Below are 21,078 nucleotides of genomic sequence, written 5' to 3'. Positions count from 1 at the left end.
GACTGCAAATTTCGTAATTCATACTCACTTTGATTTTCTACAGAGTATTTGTTCCTTATTCCACAGTTGAGCATTTCTCTCAATGTGGAGTCTGAATGCCTCTTTTTTTGTTGTTGTTTTTGGTTTTTTAATATCTAATTAGGCCTACAGTTAGGGTAAATCTAGACTTGCAGGACTTAGGGCTTGATATACTTCCTATGAAGACTTCTAAATACTGTGATTCACTTATTCCTTATCTTTCAGTTTCTATATGAGAGGTTTGGAAATAACTTCTATTGCAGGAAGAAGATTATTGTGTTTAGAAAGACCTTCACATGCCATTTGAGACATGAGTTACATGTGTAACTTCAGAGTAAAAATGATGGGGAAATAAAGAAAATATGCATAGCCACCAGCTCTGTTTGCCATCACCTTCTCAAAGATCTCAAGATGATTTGGTGATAGTAGAAGTAACAACTTTGTCCCCTCAGCTGAAGAATCCACAGACAATAAAAACTGTGAAAACAATGGCAAAGCTCATCTACTCTTCTCATGAGGGTAATGTAGCATCCAAAAATAATTCAAGTTTCACGCATTTTGCCAGTAGTGCTGTTCCATTTGCAAGAAGGAGGACGTTATCTTAACCTTGCCAGTTCACGGTGGTGTCCCTCTGCTCACGCTCATATTTTCCCTGTTGAAATGATTCTATAGCTGTGCATTGAGAATTACACACATTGTGTCATTCATAGAAAGGCCTGGCTTGAAAAGGGCCTCAAAGATCATCCAGTTTCAACACCCCTGCCATGGGCAGAGTTGCCAGCTACTAGACCAGGCAGCTGAGAGACACATCCAGCCTTGCCTTGAATGCCTCCAGGGATGGGGCATCCACAGCCTTCCTTGGGCAGTCTGCTCCAGTGCATCACCACCTTCTGCATGAAAAACTTCCTCCTAATGTCTAACCTAAATCTCCCATCTTACTTTAAAACCATTTCCCCCTTGTCCTGTCACTATCCACCCATGTAAGCAGTCATTCCCTGTACTGTTTATATTCTCACTTCAAGTATTGGAAGGCCACAGTGAGGTCTCCCTGGGGCCTTCTCTTCTCCAAGCTAAACAAACCCAGATCCCTTAACCTTTCCTCAGAGGAGAGGTGCTCCAGCCCCCTGATCATTTTAGTGGCCTTCCTCTGGACCCATTCCAAGAGTTCTGTGTCTTTCTCATGCTGGGTGCCCCAGGCCTGGATGCATTCTAAGTCTGAGGGAAATTTTTGATTCCTGGAAGTATCTTAGTTCTGATGCTGAAGGATTAATGATAGCCTTGAAGATGTCCCAGGCAAACAGGAAGAAATGTTTATAGCTGCCCCTTGTGCAACAAGTTTGTGAGATGTATGAGTATCTGTAAAACCTGTTGTATTTCTGAGAGGAGGCTTTTTCTTACTCATCTTCCATTCTCTATTTCCTAAATGTCATCTTGTGAGGAGTGAAGGCTGACCTCTGCTGCTTGACTGTTTGCTGCTGGACAGTTTTGCACGTTACCTTTTAAATCTCTTTTGGATCTGAAATTTGGAATCCAGAGTTATAGCGATATGGTTTACTTTGTACTGGCTCTATTTGCAAAGCATGCAGAAACTTGGAATGCAGTGTGAAGTCAGGAAAAATTTATTAGGGTTTCTGAATCACTGTAAGCTTTAAAATAAGCTCTAGCCAGGATTTCCTTTCTTTTATGTCTAGAAAATAGAACTTCTTGGAACCAGCCTAGTTTTATCTCAGGGTATAGAAGAGGTTATAACTTACTTTGGATGTTTACCCATCACCACTCAGTAGCTCTTTGCATTTGGGCAATAATTATAATATGATATTTAATGCAATTCTACTTCTTGTATCGAGTGAACTAGTATTTTCATCATCAAGGTATAAAACTTTCATTGCATTTTTTTTTCCTGACTTACAGGAACTGATGTATAGAAAACAGATGTCAGTGATTGTGACTTTTGTTACTGCATTGGCTTAACAGGCTTATCACTTCAGTTTCTCAGTGGTACTGGAACATTAACTACATTATCTACTGCAGAAGTAAATCTTGCTCATTTTAAAATGCAAGCTATTTTAACCTGAAATTTAAAAGCATATAGTTGTCTTATTAAAGGACTTGTACTGTCACCCACTGTTTATTGATTTATATCCCAGCCAGACCAGTAATGTGGGCTTTACTTTCTCATTCTTTTTATTTTAGCTTAGCTGTTGAATCACCTGAAAGTGAGTTGATAATTTAACATGTGAATTTTCTCTAAACTCTGAATACCAACGGAAACCCATAGTCTCTACTATCTGGGCTGAGTGAAAACATAGCTAGAAGGTGCCTTGCAATGCCAATGCAGTGCCAGAAGGTGCAGATGAGTGCTGAGTGAATTCCTTGGTTGAGGAGGCAGGAGGTCACGTTAGCAGCCGAACTCCCTGCGCCCACCTTGCCTCTTTTTTTTTTTTTTTTTTTTGTGCCATATTCCTCCATATAAATAAATGTTAATCATGAGTAGCTTCCTGCTTGGAGGAGTTTAAAGTTTTTGGTGACACAGAGCAAGACAATAGAAACATAGCTTATGCTATGGAGCGCTGCTCAGATTCAGGGCTCGTTTCTGGTGCTAGTGTCTCACTGGGCTGCACTGCCATCTAAACATATGATCCCAAACAGACAGCATGTCACAGCAACCAAGTAGATCTGTCACTTAGTTCCTCCTAAGTTATTTTTGCTCTTGAGCGTATAAATAAGAAGCAAACAAACAAACTCCCGAAGATATTATAGCCCTGGAGTTACAGGATGTAATGAAGTCTGCTACATTTTCTGATCAGGGAATGATGAATCATAAGACGCCTGAGTTTGCTCTTTGCTTTTCTCCTGGGACAGCTCAGGAGCAGCCTATCCCCGCCTTACTCAGATCAGAGAGTAAAATTTGAATTGAATGTATTGCCTTGTGTTTGCCTCCTGCAATGATGTACTATAATAACTGCTGGACAAAAATTGTAAATAGAATGTATTAGCTAGTCAGTGAGTTATGTATTTTTACTAGTGTGAGAATGTAGCTGAGTACAGTTAGCCATATTGCTTATAAAATTCTCTAAGTACCCATATTAAAACCAAGAATAAAATTGTAAACTGGAATTTGGATGTGAAGTGTTTCGTATTCCTCTGAATGTTGAGGGAAAATGCCTAGCACATTGTTTAATCAGTGTAGGTTTTAGTTACGCTAGTGCCTCCAGATTCTTTCAAATGATTAAGATCAAATTTCTTTGGCTTTTTTTTCCAAGTTTTCCTTTCTCAGTGGACATCACTTTGATGAGTTAATTGTGCATCTATTATTTTAATAGAAAACAGGACTTGAGCTTTAAGATCCAGGCTGTGTAGTTGCCTGCTTGTAGAGTTTGTGCTCCAAAACACAGAGGAGCAATGTCAGAGGATGACTGTGCAGGTGCAACATGGCTTAATTGGGAAGACAGAATGGAAGTTCGACTGGAAGTGTGCTATTTTTGGATAGTTACGTTGACATGAATCCCTTGTGTATTAAACCATTTAATATATGAAATTGAAAAAGTCCTTCTAATCTTCCTTTTGAATGAGCCGTGAAATAGGATCCACTAGGTGCCTGAAGTGTGAAGGCTGGTTTCCAACATATTTTTATAAGATATTAGCAGATCTGCTCTAGCCAGGAACATAAAGGGGAACTTGGAGTCTTCTATAAAAATAGCACACTACTTATCTGAAAATAATAGAATCATTTTGAATGGAAAGGGCCTTTTAAAAATCCACTGGCATTTCACGTCTGCTGAAGTAGGCACTGGAGTGAAAATGAGATTTGTATGTAGTTATGTTTTTTTAAAAAAACTAACTCAAATCAACTGACTCTACTTTATGGCTTGTAACTGAGACAGTTCTAAGTTTATCCTCATACAAGCTTTAAGATGTGAATAGTTGGGGTTTGTATCATAGTTAACTGTATTACTTTTGCTTTCTTAACACAGTACCAGTTTCTAAGCCTTCTGTCCCATCAAGCAGCACACAGTTCATGCAACATTAAGCTATTACGTCTGAAGTGCAAACTAACAACACTTGTAGAGTATATTTTGTAGCTTTTCTTTATACTTGTTCAAAAATTTTAAATCTTAAAATCTTTTGAGTAACTCGCTCGTATCGTAACTTGATTAATATTGAAAAGCCAAACCACAACAGGTTAAAATTGGGCATCTGTTGCTTCTCTGACCAGGTGTTTAGTAGTGTGGGGTTTTGCTTCTGTGTTGATTGCTTAGAGCTCTGCTTTCTGTGTGAGTTTTCAGCACTTAAGAAAATTAGGCTGTCTGAGAATTTGCTACAAATGCAGTGTCTGTGTTTGGAGATGTGTTTGCAGTGTCAGTGCTGCTGTGCCCTAATGGTGCTTATTTCTGCTTTCCTCAGGTTTATTTATGCAGCGAGCCTCAACTAGTAGTATCACAATTAACTCTGTGTTGTTTTTTTTCTTTTTTCTGTTGCTGTTGAGATGGAAAACTCCACCCCAGTAACAAATCTGCTGATATTCTAATACTAGAGAGACATATGGTATTAAAAAAAAAAGTGTTTGGAACAGACTTCCCAGTTTAAAGAAAATGTGCTATTGGTATGTGCCAGTGTGGCACACAGCCTGCAAGACTGCACATGCCCAGAAGAGAGATTGCCAGCTGTCCTGGCCAGGGGTATTTGTTGGTCTCTTGAAGTGTATTAATAACAAGTTCAGCAAGATTTGAATTCTTTCTGGGATCTCTGAGTACCATGACAACTAAACATAATGCCTGTTCAGCATTGGTAGCAGAAGAACTTGGAAGTGGGCAGTTTCTATCAGTTTCAGTTTAATACTAGCAGGGCAATTTTTTGTGGAAAGTGTGGCAGGACTGGCATGTTCTATGCATTGGTGGAGAGAGAACAACACTTCAGTGTTTTCAAGGAGAAAAGAATTGCTGAGAGGCCAAAGTTGAAAGCAGCTTTTTCTAAAACTACTGTGGCAAAGAAATAGGATTACTTGTGGAGAGTTTTGCAAAACTGGTGTGGTTTCTTTGGTGGTGTCTGTTCTTTACCTGATGCTTTTTCCCTGATTGTCTGTCATATCAGCATTGTACAGCTGCTAGCTGATGTTTGCAGGAAAGCCCTTCCTGTAATGTGCAAAGTGCTGTTAGTAGCTTAATGGGTAGTGTTCTTCAAGGCCTGAATAAATCAGTGCCTTAGGAGGGTAAATGTACCAATACTGTTGTGCTGCCTCTTTGGAGGATAACTCAAATTATGGTGTTTGCCTTCAGATGCTAAAATCTGATTTTTAAAACTTTGTGTTTAAAAGAGTGGACATATCTAGTTATATGTGTAAATACATGCAAAATTCTTTGCCCCAGTGAATCACTTCCTGATTAGTTCATGGTAATATTTTACAGATGCTGATACTGGAAAACTTGCTTGCTTACCTCTGTATCTCTCTGCAGAAGATCAGTTGCTGAACTTGTGAGTATAAAACACTCTTGTACAATGTTATTTTCCTAGTCTCTGTGTTAATTTCCTGGTCTCTGAGGCACTTGGTATTCACTCAATTTGTTTATTCTGTGAGGAGATTTGTGGATATGTTTAAAGTTTGTTTACTAATGAGTAGCATTGCCGGAGGAATTGAGCTCCAAGTTTCTGTTTTGTATGTAAAAAAGATATTTAAAAATTCTGAACAGTTCATCAATACCTTGTCTTCTCAATCAGGCAGTACTAAAATGCCCTCTGATGTCTCTGAAACCCCCAGGTTTGTAGCTCCAGTGTTCTAAGATGTTAAAATCCACTAGTATGTAATTGTCTAACCATGTTACATTTGCCTTAAATTTAAATAAGTCTATCCTTTCTTCATGGGATACTGAATCTTTTATATATGTACTATGAAGACCTGTGGATCCAATATGAAACCATGGCACTGAAAGTCTGGCAGTTCGTACCACAAGTGTGATGTAAATGAAGTACAGACCAACTTTCTCTTCTCCCATCTTTACTCTTTGAACTAGAGTGATGATTTTCCTCCTACAGATTACTATAATTAATACTATAAATGAGATTTTGGCCAAGTTGGAATCTTTAAAACATGACCATTTTAAAGATCAGTTCATTCACCTTTTATTGGTGCAGGAAAGCAAACATCTGTGCTGATTTTTTCTGCTAATTACCTCTGAAGTCTCTATTTGGACAAGCTGTTTGTATTCTCAGTGCTCTGTACTGCTCCATTTTTTTCTTACATTGTCCCTTCAGTTCTTTCTGAATACCCAAAAATCATTTAATGTTTTTTTATTTACACCCTTTGCCTTTTCTCACTGCCCCTCACCCTGTCTTTCTACCAGTGTGTTTAACTACTTCCCGGAGTGATGTCAATGTGAAAGAACATGGTGAGCATGGATGCATTTAAGGAGATGGAGGGGAGTGACCAGTGGTGGGTGGACGTAACTGTCTTGGAGGTTGTGCCATTGTTAGTGTGAAGATCTGGCAAACTTTTTTCCTTAATGGAGGTCCAAGTTAAATGTAACAGTTATTTGAAAAGCACGTGGTTTGGAGCTATTCTGAGAATAACTGAAGTGCACATGGGAGGACAACGTGCAGGCAGCTATTTATTTTCCTGTTGTTTGGGACACGTATCTTTGCAGGCTGTGGGTTCATGTCACACAGGATTCAGAATTTTCAGTAAATCTTCTATGAGTCACTTTGTTCATTTTAGTTTGTTATTTGTTTGGTTGCTTCTTGCCTTTAAATTATTTCCCTTTCATTATTTAGTGATATTTACCTTGAAGGCAGTTCTGTGATAAACAGTTATCAAATTGTATGTTTCCCTGTGAACCTGAATGCATCTTAGTGCTGTGTCTACCTTTTACACGGCCTATTGTTGTCAAAAAGTTTAATCCTTGGAAACTTAAAAATGTGGCTAATAAGATTACTTGTCATGAGAGCATGATAGTTTTAACACTTACACTGATGCTGTGAGAATTGCCGCAATGTCTGATGGACCAGTTATGAAAATTATGTCCATGGTTTTCGTTTTGACAGAGCGATATTTTCTGTGTTCAGCTGCTTCAATACAAAATGCACTCTCTTTCTAGTATGCAGTATGAACAGTGGTGGGGTGTTGTGGTAGTTGTATTTCCACGTTTTTATTTTTTCTCATTTATTTGCTTTTTAACAAGGCATTGTCATATGGTCATAAAAATGATCAACTCCTGTGTTCTTCTATTTAATATAAAAAAAAAATCCACCGCACGAATTGGAAGACAGTGTAACTTTTAAGATGAGGTAATTTTACCTCTCCAAACTTTTAAGATTGTGAATGCATTGTTCAGTCTGAACTTTTATGTTGTAGGCTGAGAAAGTAATAGTGCAGCCTTTGAACCTACTTATACTTAAGAAGATGGATAATGAGAAACTCTGAAAAAGCTGTCTAATTTTAAAAAGTATATATTTACAACATCAGCAGCTGCTAGTAATAGAGACTGCAAATTTCTTTATAGTCTCCAATATTAAGAATTTGGAGCATGTAGGATTTTTCTGTGCTGTTGCTCGTGATTTTGACAATGTTGCAGAAGCTGTACTTTATCTTTCAGAAGTTAAAGAAATACAACATACAAGGAGGATTTTTAACTTTTTGCTTTTCTTTATTTGAAGTAATGTTAGGCATTTTCTCTGGTTGATGTACTTCCTACTTTTTGTAGTATGATGGAGCAGGAAAAGAAGAAAAATTGCTTAGCAGTTCATATTTGAGCTACTAGAGAGAAACCTATTATGAGCTTAATTCTAAATCATGAAGAGACACTGCTTTGCTGACCTTGCTATTGTGTGGGGCTCTCTGTAGAACATCTTTATTATGATTATTTCCTCCACTGCCCTAGGAATCTGGCTTCATCTCCCTTTTTGCAGGGAGTTTTAATGGGAAGCAGCAGTACATTTGGCTTCAATCCTTGACTTCTGTAGCCAATAATCTTGCAAGTAGGAGTTACTCCATGTAGAAATATGCTGCTCTTGCATGCTGAGATTCAATTTCATTGTAATTGTGTATGCTCATTGACTCTGTTTCAGCAGTACATGATTCTCAAAAGTCACAAATTTCTCTATTCTCTGGAAAGATAAATTGCCCTGGAAAAATTAAACTCAAAAGGATGGAGGAGTGAGAACTGATTGCAAGTGAAGAGATTGGAACGTCTGCAAGTCACAGTGTTAAATTTGAACCGATTGTGAATGAACATAAACTGTTTTAACAGCTGAGGTTTTACAGTATTTACATACTTAAATGCACACCTTCTATGGTTAATTTTGTGCTTGTAAAGTTGAGGCCTCAATTGTTCTTTTACCTTTGTCCCTTGTGCGAGTACATTATATGTGACCATGTTGTAAAGGTTTATATTCCCTCACTTGGTATGCAGGACAGATGGAGCTTGCTGCATCAGATGACTGTAGTATTTCACTGTCCTGATGACTGTCTTAATGGACACTATACAATAGTGAATCTGAATGCAGAATTACTAGCTGCTTTAGTTCTTTCATATGACTATCAGTGTAATATCTAAAGAATTTGTGATGATTATTTCAAATCTTGTATCAATATAGCCACCATTTCAAAGCAGGGGAAGATGGGCACAGTGTAATTAAGATTTAAAAAAATTTCTGATTAGCCTAGAGGAATAGATATATGAAGATGACTTTGCATATTTATATCATTTTATAGAACAGTTTTTGCCAAGCACATCTCTGCCTGTATTTGCAGTTTAGAATGTGCAGTGCTTCTGAGGTACTCAGTTAAACATGCAAGAAATGGTGGCCATTGTAAACTATGAGTAGTGGAAAAACTCTTTGTGATTTCTCAGACATTCAACAGGAGTCATTAATAGTTAAATAATAATGCAAACATTTACAGTTAAATATGCTTGTTGAGGTTTCTTTTGTTAGTGCTGAGTTTGCCTGTGGTTTGCTTGTTCTGTTTGCTTTTGCTGTCCTGTGTAAGACTACTGCAGGCCGGCCTGTGAGAAGAGTGATGGGAACTTAATGTTCTCATGGTGGTGTAATTAGTTAGTGCTCCATGAAGGGCTTGTCATCTGATGTATGAGGCAGGTGCTTGAAAGCACAAAGTCAAGTCTTGCCAGCAGCCTTCCTAGCTTTTTGCTAACAGGAAGAGGACATCAGCAACTGAGGACTTTAAGGTTTACTTTGAAGTTATAGTGGGAGGTAAGCAGATGTAGTGGTTAAAGACACCAAATTCTGTTTCACTCCACCTGTTTCATTCCCACTTTCACCTTTTTGGCTTTTAGAAACAATTAACCTCAGTTCTGATAGAGAGAGGAAATGGATTGAAGCAATGTGACATGTTGGATCTGTGCCAGTAAATTTATGGAGCATTTTAGATGAGCTCTGAGGATAGCATGTAAAGATATAGTTCACTGGAGACTAGTTAAAGATGTGTACTATTTTGAAAATTCATTGGGATTCAACTTGGAAATTGATTCATGATGGACGCGTTGCAAGCCACAGTAAATTTCGCTTTTCATTCTATTCTTGTTGGTTTAGTGGTCCCATATATTATAAAACAATATTGCGATTGAAGGGATCAGTTAAAGAAGAAAGATTTGATTGTTTAACATAGTATATATTTGTTACATAAGAGTTATGGTTATTGCTGTGTCATATTACAAAATATAATAATTACGTAAATAATAAAAATGCCAAATTTAGTCCTGGTCCTTCAGTTCTTTGAAGTTACAGCACTGAGCGAAGGCAGTCTTCAAGCAGTCTGCAATTGCATTATATGAGTAGCTAGGTGCAACCAAATACAGATTGCAGACTGTCTTAAACCTTCTGTGTCCTTTAGGCAGAGATGAACCATCTAGTGTGCTCGAGGATAATTATTAGGAGAACAGAAATGTGATGTGCTGGGCTAGAAAATACTTGGAGAGAAGTGGAAACAGCTGGTACAAGGATGATACTGATTTTGATAAGGTGTAGTGATGGTATTAAGCAGTGATATTAAAAAAAAAAAAAAAAAAAAAAACTTGTCAGGGCTGTGGTTCAAGCTTTAGTAAGTGAAATGCTAGAATGTGGTTTGTGAAGCTTCCCTAATACTGGCAAGGGGATGATCTAAGTAATCTGGTATAGGTAAATGTTTCACTGCTGTATCTTAATTTTGGGCTGTTGTTAGAATTAAGTAGAAATTAGTTTGGTATTTATTTTTCCTGCATCATTTAACTTGTACAAATGCATGTTGCTAACAGGTTTCAATACATGCTGATGATTTTCATATGCATTGTCTCAGGTTGTAGGCAAGGAATCAAGAGTGTTTGTGCCACAATCTAATACCACCTAAAAGATGTTATTCCTGTGTTTCTGAGACAGTCTCTGTAGCTGTAGAGACTTGTATCTGTGAAGAACTGCAGAGCCTCGATGTTTGCTAATTTTGGCTGGATTTTTCTCTGTCAAAGTGTCTGGGTCTGTCAGTAAAGCTCTGCCTGTTAAGCTGTAATTAATTGTCAAAGACTTGACAGTGAAGTCCACTCAGCTCCCGAACATAAAAAGGAGCTATTTGTTACCTGTAATGTCATGACTTGTTTCCTTGAACAGTAATTGATGTCAATTGTAGATGATGTCTATGAACTTGAAATTGTGTTGTTTATCTGCTAGGGACCTTGAGAGTGTGAGCTTCAAACTCAGACACAGTGGTTTAGATTACATCTGTAGTGCAAGAATTGTCTAGAGACGTAAATTACAGCAATTAAAATTAGCTAGAGGAGAGGGAATGATGCATTATTAATTGGCATAGTCATTAAGAGTCTGCAAAGAACCTAAAAGAGATGCAATGTCAATACCCAAGCACTAAAAGTGACAGACAGTGTGCAAAGACCAACGATTGTATTCAGAGCCCGAGGTCATTAAGACATGGGCAGTTATGTTGAATTTTATAACTGTGGGTGAAGATCATTCCAACATACTAAACAATATGGAAAATTTTCAAGAATGTTAATATTCACGACTACTCTGAAGGCTGAAGTAGTGCACTTTAATTCTACTTAAAATGCATTCAGCATTTTACTTCAAAGAAATTCGAAACAACAACAAAAAATTGTAAGGAGATTTCCTCAACAATCTGATGAATTTTATCACTAAAAAAAAAAAAGCAAAACAAAATAAACCTCACAAATCAGCATTTCTCAGCATTAAATAAAATCTGAGCTCATAAAGAGAAGGATAAATCTTGGTACACTGAAGAATGAGGATTTAATTAAGAGTCTCTTTATACTACAGAAACAAAGTCTTGCCTGTGTCATGCTGAGAAATATGGCAGTCTGAATAAGAGGCTCGTGGTACTGCAGCTGTATATCAGCTACTTAATTATTCATAAACCTTCTTGTCAGTGAGTTTCAGTGATTTACCTATCTCAGCTAATTTACCTTATTGGAAATGCTGCTTGCTTTATAAAATAGTTCATTTATAGTGCTATAAATGTGAAAGGGAAGTGCCTTCACCGAGAGAGAAGTTTTAATAACTGATTCACAAAACAAAGTAAACTTTAAATACTGGAGGTGTTAGGACTGTGATGTACTTGTTTTGACATCTAGTGAAAGAGTGCTTGTATACCAGACAGAGATATAGAAGTATCTCAGTTTTTCTTGTCAAAAGTATCCTTGGAAAGTTTCTGGTTTTGTTTGGTTTTGTTTTGTTTTTCAAAACCAATGCTTTCCTATTCAACTTGCTAAGAATTCGGATTCCTAATTCATCTCACCCTTTACCCCAAAGTTTAAACACTGAATGTGATTAGCTTTGCTGTGCAGATGCTGAGTTGAATGGCCTCTGTTGATTCAGAGAAGCTGAGCAGTGTCAGAGTTCAGTTACTATGCTTTCAGGAAGGCCTCCTGTTGCCAAAATGAGCTTTCTTTTTTTTTCCTTTTCCAAGCTGCATGCCAGAGTCCGGATCAGCATGCAAGTGCTATGAAGAAAAGCATGTATATATAGCCACTGAAAAATCAGTACAAATATACAGCTGCATCTTCTCCAGCAGCAGCCACCTACACATTAGTTGCTACATTAGTATGTTATTGGGCAGTCTGTGTGTATTACATGTGTACCTGTCTGTGTAAATAAATGTTTTTGACCACTTATTATCCTTCTGGGCACTGACAAGCAAGTACACCATACATTTGGCTATTTAGTCAACTTGTGGTTAAAAACTGTCACATAAGACAGCTGTTCTCCTGCCATCTCTGGTGTTATCTCTGTGTTCAGTGTGCTAATAGAGTTTACTTGCTTCAAGGATATTCAACTGCACTGCCACTGAAGTGTGTCTGCTTTATTATATCCAGCACTTTTTTTATTTTGGCTTTAGATACTTTGCTTGTCTGCTATATTCTCCAAACTCTGTGCTGGTTTGAATTAACAGCTTGGTAGTCAAAGTGAGTATAGTACGGTGCAATGTGCTTCATCAGTTTTGTTCTCTCTGGATGTTTCTATGATTCAGTGCACGATGCCAACCAGGAACTGTGGAATTCAAGGTCTCTGGGGTCTCAGTAACTAACAAGCTTCCATTATTCCATTCCTGGCTTCCATTAATTTTGCTGCTGCTCTTTTCAGACTTATCAGGCTGTTTGAGGAACTTATTTGCTGGGAGCTATAATCATGCCAATCATTAGAATTGAACCAGAATGGTGAATATTCATTTTTAAGTCATATTGGCTAATAGTTTGAAAAGCAAGAGCCAAACCTGTGTTTGATGTTGAGTGAAAGATATTAATGAGGTAAGCAACAAGGAAACAAAGAATTAAGCCAGACAGTTCTGAAGAAAGTTTGTCTGGAGCACAGCAGTTCCAGAGGCTCAGTGAAGCACTATCTGTGTGTTCAACCACTGAGCAGAGATTAGCAGTGTAGCATAATAATGTAATAACCTGTTGTCATCATCTTTATTTTATTTATTTTCTGTAGGGCAAGAAGCATCAGACCATAAACCCAAGTGTTGTTGTTGTTTGTTTTGTTGTTGTTGTTTTTTGCCTAAAAAAGCATACTGTTGTTGCTGTGCATGAGGTTTCCTACCTTTCCTTCTACAGGCAGTTGTAAGCCAATGTGGGAATATTCAGGTGTTGTCCTGGGATTTTTCATGTCATTGAGAGCAGAGTTCTGTGTAACTGATACTTGCCACTGTTTTTGTCAGTATGAATGCCGGGCAGACTTCTGTCCCCTGAGCCAAGCTGCAAAGCACTACTTGCAAAACAATCATCAGAAACTTTGTGCTCAGGAGTCTGAGGGTTTTGTCCAGGATAGGTTCATGGTTAGCACTTAGTGAGTCACAAATGTCCATCCTGTGTGTCACAGGGACAGTCGTGGTGTAGCCTTTTGAAAAAAAAAAACAGCAACAACAAAAAAAGCCCAATGTGCAACTCAGAAAGGAAATGTGTAGCCATCATCTCAGCTGTGTTCTAACCTGCTCCTTCAGCTTAGATTTTCTGAAATGTAACTTCAATTTGCAAAAAGAAGAAAAGATGCTTTTGAATTTTATACTAAAAAGTAAAAAATTTTCATACAAAGTATCAGTCCAGTTTGAACTGTTTTTACTGAGGTTTACTACTGGTTGTTGTAAGCACTGAGTGTTTTAGTCACTTAGTCAAATTATTACATATGATAGGGGGGTGTCAGTTCTGTTATTGCAGTATAGTTTTCCACAAGGTCTGACTGCAATAGGAAGGAAGTGCTTTGCCACACAGTACTGGGGAGTAGTGTCAGAACAGTCTCAGGTTCCAGAGCTGCTTTTTCTATTTGTATAGAGCTGAAAACCACACCGAATGTGAACTGACAGGATTATTGAGATGAAGGGAAGTGTTTTTTTCTTTTTTTTAATGACATGTCTAAATGTTGAAAATGAAGTGAGGTTGAAAGATAGTGCTCAGCTTTCACAATCCCTGTCAGAGTAGTTGTCTTTCACAGACATTTGGCGTTACGTTTGCATTTCAGTAAACAGGGGTCCCTACTGCTCACAGTTGACGTTAATAATATTATATCTAAGAATAAAGAGATATTAAATAAGGTCTTTGTACAACGGATAAAATGTATCTTATTAACATTCTCTAAAAACGTGATTATGGTAACAGTTGAGGGACACTATCTGATGGCTTTGTTGAAGACAGAAAAGAACACAGTTTTGTAGGAAGAACAATACTGCAAAGCTCCTCCAGGCTCAGGTGCAGTAAGAAATATATGCTGTCGTTGGAATGACTGGATGTGATTTATCCCTGCAAAAGGGGCTCAGAAGCTCACTGATCTGCCAGGACACCTTGCAATCCCATAAATACAGACAGTGTGATACGTTATGGTAGTTTGTGTGTTGAAGAACACATGAAAATATTTCTGAATTGACAATTAAAGTGTGTGCCATACATAAATAGTTTCAGTATTTAGCACAGCTATGAGTTTGCATATTTATAATTTCCATTTAGAAAGGGCTTTCATGTAACAGCTTGTAGATCCTATTGTTGTTCGTGGAGCAGCAACACTGTACTTTTATTTTCCTGTGTTATGAAGCTAACTTCTTAATGCAACAGGTTGAGAGGAACTGACAATTTAGAAAACTTGAAAGTAAAGCTGTGCAAAGTTTTGAAAATCTGCTAGTAGCTTGTGTACATAGTCTGTTCTCAAAATCATCAGTTTCACATCTCTTCCAATAGTCTCGCTTTTCTTTGGCTTCCTGGAAAGCCTATGCTGTTTGCACACATCTGGGTCTGTGTGTGCTATGTTTAAAGATTCATCATTATTGATTTTTCTTTCCTGAGCTTCTTGTGATCTATCACATTTTAAAAGACAAACTTTGTTTCATAAACTCTTTATCTATGATCTTCATTTAATTAACATAGCCAGGGAACAATAGTTCCCCTGAAATAGTCTCACTATTCAGGAAACTGCTTTTCCTGGATCCTTTGGGCTTGATTTCAGTCATGCAGTGTAGGATACACCTTCTGTACTCCAATTTCACATGATTAAATACATCCTACTTGAAAATTTTCAGTGCTCTTTGCCAAAATTAGTTATTTTAATTGCCAGTGGGACCTATCAGAGCAGTTGCTGGCACATGATCTGAACTTCTTCATGCAGACTAACCATGGCTTAAGCAATCATTGTGGATCTAAGTTTAATACATGACTGGGACTTCATGGCTGCAAAACAATGATGTGCTCTCCTAGCCTGCAATATGAAGTAGCAGATTTTTTAGCCTTAGGAAAGTTTTGTTTTTTTTTTTTTTTTTAATAGAACTTTCCATACACAGTGGTTGGTGTCCTGCTACCACTCTTCTTTCACTCACAGGTTTGTTTTTTATTTGCAATTGAGCGTGCAAGATCTGAGATCAGAATTAGTAAGGTGCTGAAAAAAGTTATGGCATGCTATTTGTGGCAGCTCAGTTATTTAAAAAGTAAAACACAACAAAAATCCCCAAGCCTGTGGTTGAGGGAATATTATCAAGAGCACTTCAGGAAAGAGGTATGCTTTGTTTAGCAGATCACTTCTGTCAATATGTTCACTGACCACTTCATATAGTTTTAATAAACTTGTGACTTAAAGCTTAAAATGTTTTATGTGGGCTGTATTGTAATATATTTATCTGTGTTACGTGTGCTGGTTTATGATTTTGGTCACCAAAGTGTAAAAGAACATCTCTGTCTTTCCTTAACTTTTGGTAATGATGCTGTCTATGGAAAAGATACGGGAAATAAAATTCTCTGTTGTTATAGTGCTTAGCTGTAAAGTAACTTCTTGTGTATGCCATGTAGAAAGTTTGTCCACTAAATAGTAATCTTCTCTTTTTCATGATCTAAATGTCTTGAAGAGCTTGTTTTAGTTCCAGTGTCCACAAAGCAAGAGTTTCACTTGAAGACTTGCTAGTTATGATGGCTACTTTTTCACAGCAGTTCTGAATTATCTGTAGGGGTGAGGGTTACAGGTGTGAGTGTGGTTGTATTTGCATGGCTGTGGGTATCTGAAACATGGGATAATCAGTTGGGGATCTTACTATGACAGCAAACTCAGTAAAGGTGATATAAGTTTGCATGGGAGGAATTGGTAACTGCTAGGTGATGTCTTTCAGGAAAATAATATGGTTAGATTGCTTTAATGTGAACAGAAGAAGCTGGTCAGCATGACTTATACTGCTGGCCCGTTATTGTGAATAGATCTGTGCTTATTTACCTTAGAGTAACCACAGCATAACATACAGAGCTTTCTTTCCCTGTCTTTGCTGAGATAATTTACAAAACCCACAGTAGAAAAGGGTAAGATATGTGAAATAATTATTTAGGGATAGCCACTACTTCAATTATTTCCATTCTATTCGATGTTTTTCTTGAGTATATAACAGGTGGACAAAAGGGGGATTAGTGTATGTTAAAAAAAGCCACACTTTTGATGAGGCACAGTATTCTACACTGAGATCTGAGGAATGAGGGAGGCATATAGCATAGGACAAAAAGAATGACAATGTTATTGAGGACCACACAAACACATACCAAATTCTTATGCTTTTTTTCCTCCTCTCTAAGTAGACAACATGTACATAATTGTGTTATACAAAAAGCTAGAAAATTTAACAACCCTGTTACTCATTTTTTTTTACCACTTTGTCTGAAATGTGAAACCAGCATTAGTATGCTATTGAAGTTGATAACTATATTTCCTAGAATCTTGGAATGGTTTGGGTTGGAAAGGATCTCTGATATCATGTAGTTTCAGCCCCACTGCTACAGGCAGGGATACCTCCCTATAGACCAGGCTGCTCGCAGCCCCATCCAGCCTGGCCTCCAATGCTCCCAGGAAGGGGACATTCACAGCCTCACTGGACAACCTGTTCCCGTGCTTTATAACCTTCCCAGTAAAGAATTTATTTCTAATATCTAGTCTAAATCTGCCCTCTTCCAATTTAAGGCCATTTCTCCTTGTCCTATCACTACATGCCTCTATAGCAAGTTTATATTTGTAGCTTATTGCAAAAATTGCTATATTGTACCAAAAGTTAAGGCTTTTTGCGGAGTTTTTTCAGAGTATAGTAGACTTCTCTGACTTTGTCTTGTTTTTTGGTGTTGTTTTTTGCTTAGTTTTTGTTAAGCAGAAAATATTTTACGGTATGTTACTCATGATGCATGTATGCTAGTGGGGTGCTGAACGGACACTCTATTTGAGGAAAACGGTTTATAAGAAACTGAGAATACACTTCAACGCAATTATGTTATCTGACATTCCTTTAACAGAACATGCCTCTATATTTTTCTTTGTGTGAGAATTTGAAGTTGTAAATCATCCTGCTAAGTCCTAGTCTTCTCTTTCCCAGAAATGTATTTTACTAGGCAGAGAAGTGCTTTATACTCTCTGGTCTCCTGGGGGTATCCACTTTAATTTTCAGTTTATTATAATTTGCTTTCTTTGTTGACTCTTAATTTCATTTCATCATAACTTGGCACGTTGTTTAGCTGCTGTTTCCCAAGGTCTGCAGCTCCCCTGCCCTGGTCATGTCACTTTTGATTAAGCAGTCGAGAAGCCCTTTACCCAGCTTCTAAAGGGTAAAAGTCAAAAATCAATAACGTGCCAGTCCTCCCCAAGTGCAGAAGCAGTCAGAGGTAAATGAATGATTAAACATGATGAATAACAGTGTAATGGAAGACGTAAAGTAGGGAAAAGTGCTCACTTTAGCCTAAACTCAGAGATTTATTGCTGAGTACTACAAATAATGGAATCATCAATCTTCCAAGGTCTAAAAAAAGGCATCCGCTGCAGCCAGTTTGAAATGCAGCAGCAGAAGTCTTACCTCGTCATCCTTGCTTGTGGCCATCTGCTTACTCTGTTGTATCATAATAGATGCTACCTAAGGAAATCAACATTTAAACTTTGTAGTGAAATGTGGGTGTTTTTTATACATCTCTATCATACGGTACTATTTTAGCAGACAAAGTGTTTTGTAGTTACAAATAAGTTGTTTTTCTGTATTTCTGTGGTAGATCATTTGTGTATGGAAAGTTTTCAGTTTTTCCAGTTGAAATATGTACACTTATTTGACAGCAATAGATCTGTGGTTGCTATTTTTCCTCTTGCAATAAACTCCAAGTAGGCAGCTGTTAAACTACAATGCCTAATTTATAAAATAAACACCCTGCACAGGAGTAAATAACAGTAATTCTGTAGAGTTCTGTCCTTTGCTTTAAGTCTCTGAACAGTTTAGTATAGTTTGGATGATGTGGGCTGTCAGGAGAACAGCATAACTCATGAGTGAAAGATGTAATAAAGAAGGGAGAAAAAAGTCAAAACTAGAAAAATCTTGCTGTGATGCTTCACTCACATCTTTATAGAACTCTGAAATATGTATTAGATTTTGATTCATGTCTTCTTGATAGCAAGCACTGGCAGACAGTGAAACCGGGGCGGTTGTCTGTCTTGGTTGCACTGCCATAAATTCTGCATTTGGCAAAATAGTTGAAAGGCTTTATGGGTGTAGGCAGTGTCTGAATTTGGAGTGGTCTGACTGAGACCCACACTTCTCTTCTGAGAACCTGGGTGCTCAAATAAGATTTTGTGTGTTTTAAGATCCTAAATAACTCCCAGGATTTTGTCTTTTCCTAGTAGGTGTGTTATGTAAACAGTTTTTTAGGTTTCCATTTCTGTGATAGAAATTCCAATTTACTGCTATTGCTTGTTCTAATTTAATAACTGTATGGCAAAATCATGCAGTGTCAGTCATGTGTTTTTATCCTCATTACAGATATAACCTTTACTAACTTCTCCCAACACAGTTTGCTCAGATGTCACAGCTCTGCAGAGCACACATCAGCTCAGTTACATTAGCAAAAGCCCTACTGTAGAAGTAGCCTTGAATCCTATAGAAGTAACAAAATTCTGTTTCATGTTTCTGTTTTATGAAATTAACTTCTGTGGAGATCTTCACCATATTTGTCTAATATGGATTCTTATTAAACGGGGACCATTAAAAACTTCTGTTTTAACCTGTTAAGACTTGGCAGAGAGGGAGACCGCCTTAAGCAATCCTTAAGATTTGAAAGCAAAGACTTTTCAATGATAAAAGGCAAAGATGATTATTTCAAAAGTTTGAGCTTGTAAGGAAGGAGTAGTGGGAATAATGTAGAAACACTAGACACTGAGTTTTTAAGTTAATTCTTTGTTTATCCTTTTTCAAAAGAAAACTGACTGGAGACCAAGGAGATTTCTTTGCCTTGCTCACCAGAGGGGAGGAAAATATAACAAAATAGATTGTGTGTCAGTATTCTGTGACCAGAGAAGGCTTGTTTGACTGTAGCTGTAGCTTCTTGGAGCTCAGTGTAGCCTGTACTGGAGGAAAAAAAAACATTTCCAGGCAGTCCATCTCCTACAGGAAACAGTGATATGAATTTGGGTTGAAATCCTGTATTTCAAAAATGTATTCTTTACCAGGCTACACATGTAAATGCCTGAGGTATCTTTGAGCCATCCCTGCATACTGAAGCAAGTCTGCATTGCAAAAAGAACGTGGGTGTGATCAAGCTTAGGGAAGCACAGAAATCTTTTCCTGGGGCAGACATAATTGCAGGAAGTTCCGAAGGACTCTGAGCAGCAGCTCCACGGATCTGGTGCTGCAGCCACCTCTTCCTGAGAAGAAATATCTGCTGGCAAAACTGAAGGCTTTTGAAGGTTCTTCATTCAGTAGGAAAAGTGCAATGAAGAAGCTTTTTTTTTTTAATCATTGAGTAAGTTAAACTTGGTGTTAGGACTTGCATCTTTTATTATGGGAAACCTTGAATATCTTTAAAATATTTTGAATTCAGGAAATCACAGTTATCCTAATTTTCATTACTAACTTCTCACACACTTTCTAGATGCTTACGTTCTTCCAGTTGTTTCTGAGGGGATGCAGCATCACTGTTCTGGGTTTCACAGTCAGTCATGTCTCTTGTATGTGCCCCTTTGTATCATCACAGGAAGTCATTTAACTCTGAAATTTCTTCACTCCTTGTGTTTCCTGTGACCTATTAGCTCTTCAGATAAATGTCCACTCTCATCTATAACCCTCTTGTACTCCCTTCACCCCAAGGACTTCGATGGAACTCACTCTACCTTGTACAGGTATCTTCTGGAAAATTCACATCTTCTCTGGAACTTCAGAGATACCATGCATTTGAGTTAATCTAGTGGTTCTGATATTTAATTCTCTTACACAGTGAGGTGAGGGAGGTGGTACAGTATGACCTGCAGCTATTTTGAATCCCTAGATCCCTCTCCCAGTGACACATCCCAGAGGTCTGGCAGCAATCTCTTTTCATTTATTACGCGTACTATTAATTTGCCACGGGGTCTGGTATTGATCTTGCAGCCCTATGAAAGGGAGCTATCTTAATTCTAACCCTTTTTCGTGGAAGAATAGAACTTGTATCCTGGGGTGTTTCCCAATTACTGTCAAGTAGTTAATCCACTCCTTTTTCTTTAATAATCTTAACTGAGCTACAGTGCAAGAAGCACAAAGAAGCTTGCTTCAAAACTTGCAAAAGCATTGTCAGAAATGGTATTCTGCCAGTGAAAAGAAGGAAGACAACGCAAACAAAGGCTGTGACTGATTTGTTTCCTCATCCTGCTGAGCAGTGTGTTATCTGTGTTCCTGGGCTGTTCATTTCTGTTTGATATGATCAGTCAGGCTGCATCATTGAACTCCTAGGTCTGTTTGAATGTGAATGGCACTGTATTAGGTTTTATTACATGCAGTCTATTGTTTCTTGTTGTCTTTCATTCTGTACCTCATTCTTTCTCCCTTTCTGGCTTTTGCTACCTTTTGGAGCTGTTTTAGAGGAAGAGCTGTAAACATGTTGATACATTTACTCTCTATTCAGACAGTTTTAATTTATTTGATCCATCTAAATTTTTCTTCTTTTTGCCAGTTTGGAACATAGCTGTGAGAAATATATTCTGGCAGACTCATTCCTGCATTGATGTTTTCTCAGTGAGTGAATGAGCTGACCAGAGATACTTTTGATGTTAGTTGAAAATAATCTTAAAAATTAAAACTAAATTTAGATTCCTTGTTTCAGAAAATAA

General features: G+C 37.7%; 1 protein-coding gene across 1 annotated transcript in view; it reads left to right on the top strand.

The window, feature by feature from the left end:
• The first annotated feature begins 5,425 nt into the window (after positions 1 to 5,425).
• SULF2 (sulfatase 2) overlaps positions 5,426 to 21,078 on the top strand; it is a 98,055-nt gene continuing 82,402 nt past the window's right edge. Inside the window, exon 1 of the mRNA XM_065754472.1 lies at positions 5,426 to 5,490. The gene's annotated coding sequence lies outside the window, so the exon portion shown is untranslated. The remainder of the gene's footprint in view (positions 5,491 to 21,078) is intronic.

Source organism: Cyrtonyx montezumae, unplaced genomic scaffold, assembly GCF_038088225.1.
Source record: "Cyrtonyx montezumae isolate F1298 unplaced genomic scaffold, pur_monq_1.0 scaffold_9, whole genome shotgun sequence".
In the NCBI taxonomy this organism is placed as follows: domain Eukaryota; kingdom Metazoa; phylum Chordata; class Aves; order Galliformes; family Odontophoridae; genus Cyrtonyx; species Cyrtonyx montezumae.
Note: the sequence above shows the minus strand (reverse complement) of the source record. Positions and strands in the feature narration are given on the sequence as shown.